The sequence below is a fragment of the Diadema setosum genome, chromosome 18 (assembly GCF_964275005.1).
Source record: "Diadema setosum chromosome 18, eeDiaSeto1, whole genome shotgun sequence".
In the NCBI taxonomy this organism is placed as follows: Eukaryota; Metazoa; Echinodermata; class Echinoidea; order Diadematoida; family Diadematidae; genus Diadema; species Diadema setosum.
The window spans coordinates 6455169-6461917 of NC_092702.1; positions in this window are offsets into that span (position 1 = coordinate 6455169).

Consider the following 6749-nt stretch of genomic DNA (forward strand, 5'->3'; position numbering starts at 1 on the left):
TCACCATTGCACATTTCTCGACGATATTCTCCACAAACAATCAGTCTTAACTCCGTTCCCCAGGCATCAACTTATTCAGGTGTAGATAACACCTTTTGAGCCGACCTTTTGACCCCTTGGGTCTGCCTCTCCTCCCCCACCCCAGTGACCCATTTTCCTCAAAAAAATACACAAAACATAATACAACCAAAAACCAAGCATCATTATTGTGTATACTCGTATAGCATTTACATAGTCTAGGTTCACATTTTGTACCTTTGCTATCTCACCCGAAGGGTGACGCAACTTGCCGGATGTTAATGTCCTTCTACTGTAGCAACGAAACGGAGAATTTGTCGGAGATTTGCGTAATCTCCTGTTAAATTTGTAGTATTATCATAAGCACAGGTTGAAACACAAAACTAGGAACAGAATAAGTTGACGTGGTGTCATCACAAGTATAGGGCATTCAGTCTCCATACGACCTATTGCTTCTTAGTTTTAGATAACGGCCAGAAGTAACCATAATTATACAGAGGATCCAGAAAAGCCCCCATGCATGAACTGAGTTGGAAGGAGACACTTGTTATGCTACTGAAGAGAACTGTCAAAAAATGGCACGTTCCTCTCAAAATGTGAGTCTTGCACTCGGGCTTAATTTGTTTTTCTTCCGTCGATTTGTTGCTGTACCGGCGCCCCGGCGAAACGGGTCGCTTCCCACGCTCACGGGCGAGCGAACTAGAACCGGTGCGTTTCCTATTACAATGTCAAAGCCACTCCTCAAAATGACAAATGAAAAAAAAAAAATCTTGTGAGACCAATGTATATTTTTCTCTCTTTCATTGGTTGCTCTGTGGTATAGTACAAATGGCCCAAGGTGCTTAGATGGATTAGAATCAAGCTATGGAGATCGAGTCCTGCTTGGCATCCAGATCCATGGACATCTGTTAGCTACTTTGGCCCTTCCCTATGTTAGAATGAGTATACCTGGCGATGATGACGTAACAATAAGGGTTTCTCTATTTCAATGCCATCACGAAGGAGTTTATCTTTGACAAAGAACGCCTGTACCTAGATGTTCGTTGATCCGAATATTTGTGGCGTTATTCCGAAGGTTCGTAGCTCTGAAAAATGAAATGAGATTCGTTATTGCGAAGGTTCGTTATTCCAAAAATGAAAAAAAGGTTCGTAATTCCGAAAGTTTGTTAATCCGGTAGAGAGAAAGAGAGAAAGAGAGGGAGAGAGAGAGAGAAAGAAAGAGAGAGAGAGAGAGAGAGAGAGAAGAGGAGAGCTTACCTGCGGAATCACGAACCTTATTTCATTTTCGGAATAATGAACCTTCCCAATAACGAACTGTAAACATTTCAGCCACGATCTTGCTCTTGCTCCAAGTCAGTAAACTCGGGCAATGGCACGGATCCTGTGTGAGAACAATGCTACAGTTCTTAGGAGAACGACACAATCTTATGGAACTTACTATTAGCTGTACAAAGCCTCGCATACTACAACTATCACTACCACCAATAATGTCATTCTCAAATAATGCTGAAAGTATCAATATCTAGCCATGGTCTGTGAGATTAAAACTGATTCTCTTTGATTCCTTCTAGCACAAAATAAATGTGATTAATTCTTCGACATGTGCAAAAAGTAGAAACGCTTCTATCGTATAGGCCTATTAATTAGTTGAATAAGTTAAATTTATTTGAACACTGTAAAAGCTCTGTATAAAAAGAATTATCCGTTGGGATTAACGATTTGATTGTATAGGAACAAAGTCATGGGTGACCACGAAAATCACAAAACCTCGTGAAACCGGCACATCTGACCTAGTTCGGCATTTGAGATGACAGGTCATTGTGTCCGGACGGTATAGTGACCCCGCCAAACGGATCGTGTCGCGCGAATGATTTCACAACGAAGATAAGACAAGGGAAAATGATGACCTGGTTTTTTGTTTTTTGTTTTTTGGTTACTGTGTCTTACCTCTCTATATTTATAAACATGTATATATATATATATATATATATATATATATATATATATATATATATATATATATATATATATATATATATATATACATATATATATAATATTGCTTTCACGCACTTTATTTTGCCAAGCTTCGAGCCTTATTGACCTTGATCGCCGCTGTACGTGTTGCAATAAACGAAATCATAATTAATCGGAATCCCAACGTAAATTAGTCATGCTTAACAAATCTGAATAATGCATAATTGATACAAAAGTTAACCATACATACTGATATTATCAATCATTTTTATGAAAACCCGATTTATTATGCTTTTGATCTTATCAGATACAAGTAAATAATCAAGATGTAACTACTAAAAAGGATAGGTCATCGAATATGACATATTAAAAAGCACGACAAAATTATCCGGTGATGATAACGATCTTATTAAAAAAGATACACATGCTCATCTTGACTTTTTTTCATTAAATATCAAAGACATGTTCTCACACAATGCTACGTTATCATCGAAGTCATTCGTAAATGGTGCCTAGATAGATGTCTATTTTTCGTCGTCCCATAAACCCATTCGTTCTTTTGAAGCACTCATCTTTGGTATGCAGTAAAGTGCTGTCTCTTCCTAAATTTTGCCCAGAGAAAAATAATTCAATTTCAATGTTCTATTTTTCAAACAGCAGGGACCGGAATACAGTTATTATACCGAAAAAAAAAAGCTCTGTGACACTCATTTGGACTGATTACTTAACGCTTATTACACAGGACATTCTTGCAACACTTCCGTCTGAACTCGAATAATGGCAACTTGATAGATGACAAATCGAAATGGCACAACGCACTAAAATCTCATTCCATCACCTCGGGACAGCGATTAGTTGGTCATTATGAAATTCAAATCATTCAACCCCCGCTACAATATCCTCAAACGTGACATAAGGATAAACAAACGAATGCCCTGAAGGGCGCCCCCAAGCTTGTCAAGAGGAAAACCAGACGGCTGATAGCCTGCGACACCCAAGAGGACAGACAGCTGCTGCCCTGCCGGGTGATCACAATAATGACGTTCTCATTTGGTCACGTGATATTTGCGTTTCATTTTCTAGACAGGATCAAAACGATATTCATCTTTGCTCATGCAAAATCACACTCGTTAAAAGACCGTGACACCTGTAAGAAAGACACCGGAATAATTGAGCTGCAACAATTTTTAATGAAAAAAAAAAGAAAAGAAAGAGAAGAAACCAGGCAAGACAGAAGATACATCTCGTAGACGGAAGCAGGGATAACCCACCTGAGCACTTTTGATAGTTAGCTCTTCCTATTTCCTTAAGAAGCAGACAAAAGTGAATCCAACATCCCTTAACTGATATCTATAAAAAACAATTTTGAAACTCGCCCACTAGGCAAACGTACTAACTATTAGACAGAAAAACGTTATCACTGTAGTACTCCAGTTTGGTCTTAAGTGGTTTTTTTTTTCTTGCAAAATGTAAGGAATAAGGGCTGGTTACAAATTTAGTGGCAATTGATATTCCTGTACATTGTGTTCTGGAGCATAATTTTATGATAGAGGTGCCATGTAATAAAAAGGAAAGAAAAAAAATCACCAATAGAATTTCAATCGCAAAAAACCCCCAGATACATGCCTTGACCACTGATGAGAATAGAATGGGAATGAAAACAAAGTGAAATTTGAGAGGTATTATAGATCATTGGGGCACCAAAGAATACGGTTGTCTCATCCAGCTTTCTCCATTCCCACTCTTTTCTGAATTCCTCACTTGGTTTCGCTTATATAACATCAAAGCCTGTCCACTCCCAAGTGTTATCCTGTATAGCCCCTTTTTTCTCTGGCTGCCTATGCGTATCCCTCCTTACACGTATACCGTGCAAGGCTGTCATATCGAGCCCTGAAGATGACGTGACGCTTGCAAACTATTTGTTTGTAATGTTTTAGGAGGATTTCATACATAAGATGGCCTGCCGAATTCTAATGTTCTTCTCCTTGTTGGTGATTTCTTTTTTTTTAACGAGATGCTGAGGGGTTTCCTTAAAGGAAAATTTCAGATCAGTCAAAATTATATAGTCTGAAGAGAAACAATAAACATTTACAAGCACAATATTTAAAATATGTTCAAAATGGGATAAAAATTAGGAAAGTTATGAAATTGTGAAGCTTCGCCGTTTTTTTTTTTCACCAAACCAGTTCTTGAACAGTCAATATGAATAACCAAATGATGAGTTGATAATACCATCACCTAAAAACGTACCATATAGTTGTACATGAATCTTAAATTTTTCAGTTGTTTTGGTTCTAATGCGATTAGGCCACAGTCTCAAATCCTAATACATCTAGCTGATTATCATTTTGAAGTTATTCAGGCAGGAATAACATAACATAATATGTATATATATGTATGAATAAATAGATAAATATATATGTATATATATATATATATATATATATATATATATATATATATATATATATATATATGCATATATACATATACCGGTATAATACGCTCTTAAAGGCGAAAAAGCGATTAATTTTCGTCATCTTTTTTTTTAACACAATGAATGGAAAATTGTGAGGTGATGAAATCATTAGCACATTCATTTGCATATTTGTATTAACTGTTTGAGGACTGTTATGCAAAAATTAACGAATCTTTAGAATATCATACCTTACTTCAACTTATTCTAACTTACATAACTTCCTGTCTTTTAATCCAATCTTGATCAAATGTCATTATTGTGCATGTAATACTTTACGTTGTTTTTTTTTTTTTCTCACACTAACTTGTAACAGAACTGGAATTCCCCTTTAAGCTTTTCCTCTAATCATTTTGTTTTCTCTCTCTGTTGTTATCATACATGAATCACTACAGTTACGTTCAGACGGTGATCCTTAATTTCGAGGATAAGCTAACTTCAAGGATGAGCTCTATGGGGCGCCAAGTGTCGCAGGGTCGATTTCGTTACGAAATCAGTCATTTTGTTGACGAAATTGACCGTACGGCACTTGAGGAGTGCATCTCTCTCTCTTATCTTTGGGCTAAAAACAGCTATAATGTATTTGTCATTCCATGGTCTTGAGTTTCGTGAGAACTGTAGTCGAGGCAATCTTGGATTGTATTTTAGACTGGGATTTCTCGTCAGTGAAGCAATGGCTCCCGGGTATATAAATTTTGGAGCTGAAGAAGGTTTCAAGCTTCTCACCTGTGACGACGGAACTCTCCCTCTTTTTTCTCTCTATTACATACGCCTACGCACCTACACACATACACACACACACACACATACAACAATAATAATAACTTCCCCCTATAATCAAAATGACGCAACTTTTGAGCGACAAGGCTCTGAGCAAAATGATTTGGCAGGATTATTTCTACCCTTAATGCCTAGCTTCTGAAATGTAAGCGATTTCTTGAGGCATGCACGAGTTAACACACATAACGACATAAAGGTCACTCATCAAAAGTCACAAAAGTCATTTTAGGGGCTCTGTGAAACATTCTGTTTCTGGTCTGTGTGTCCAAATGCTCTTGTTCTTTCATGATCCATTGTGGTAACCCCCTTTTGCAATATCAACTCAGTATACATTTTAGCGTTTCTTGCTCCATCTTTACAGTGTGCTTACTCGATTACAACACAACAACTCCCTCTTTAGTTGACACTACATGTGCTATTTCTTGTTGGTAATAATATCTGATGTCAGTTCTCTCTATGAACTGACTGGCTTTTGCAGTAATGGGTGAGTTGGACAAAGCCATTCCCCCTAGAGTTGTAGGTCCTACTCATCTAACCATAAACAAAGAGGAACAGTGTCATAATAGGTGTAAGGGGGTCAAAGGATGAATGGTAAAACAACAACAACACCTAAACATAGGCCCTACACCAGAAACATAATGTTTTTCAGACTCCCCAAAGTGACCAATGTGACTTGTGAAAAGTGACTTTTTATCGTTAATGTGAGCTCACTCATGCATGGCTAAACACATCAATTTCATTTTCGCACAGAAGTTAGTCAATAAGCATAAATTATACCCCTGCCAAAATATTTTGCTCAAAAACGTTTCATTATAATGTTTCATTATAATATTTAATCAAAAATCCATTGTAATAGGCGGGTTGCTTTTGTTGTTGTATATAATATATCATCGTGTCATGAGAGCATCACTAGGCATTCATGTGTACACCTGGATCGAGCGGTGTGCTATAGTGCATCATGGGTTAGGGCACGGTGTTCATGACTTCTATGTCTGCAAGGAGGGGGGGGGGGGGGGCAGGAGCCGGGCCAGGAGTCGAACCCACGATCCCTTTTGCTTATTTCAGGGGCAAAGTGACTTGGTCCACTACGCCCATTTTCATTATTATGGGCGTAATGGGCCAATTCATATCATCGTGATCCCTAACCAGGTTCGGCTTCTGCCTCGCCGCTTTATTTCTGTCAAAGTGAAAGTGTTACCAAGCAGGTATCACCTCTTTGGTGTCTATTTCTGTGGTTTCCCCATCAAAATACTAGAACAGGGTAACATCGGGGATATGTAGTGCAAGTGGACTTCCGCCTAAACAGAGTGCAGGCAACAATAGAACGTGGGCACGTGGTTTTGTAGTCTTGGGTTACTACTAAAATAGAAAGTAGACTGTGTCGGTGGGTGTGTATAAACACGATGTAATAATAGGAATAGACTGCGATTGAAACGTGTGCAATGAATGACAAAGCTTACAAGCTGCTTTGCATTCACTTTGGTTTGTCAGGCAAAAT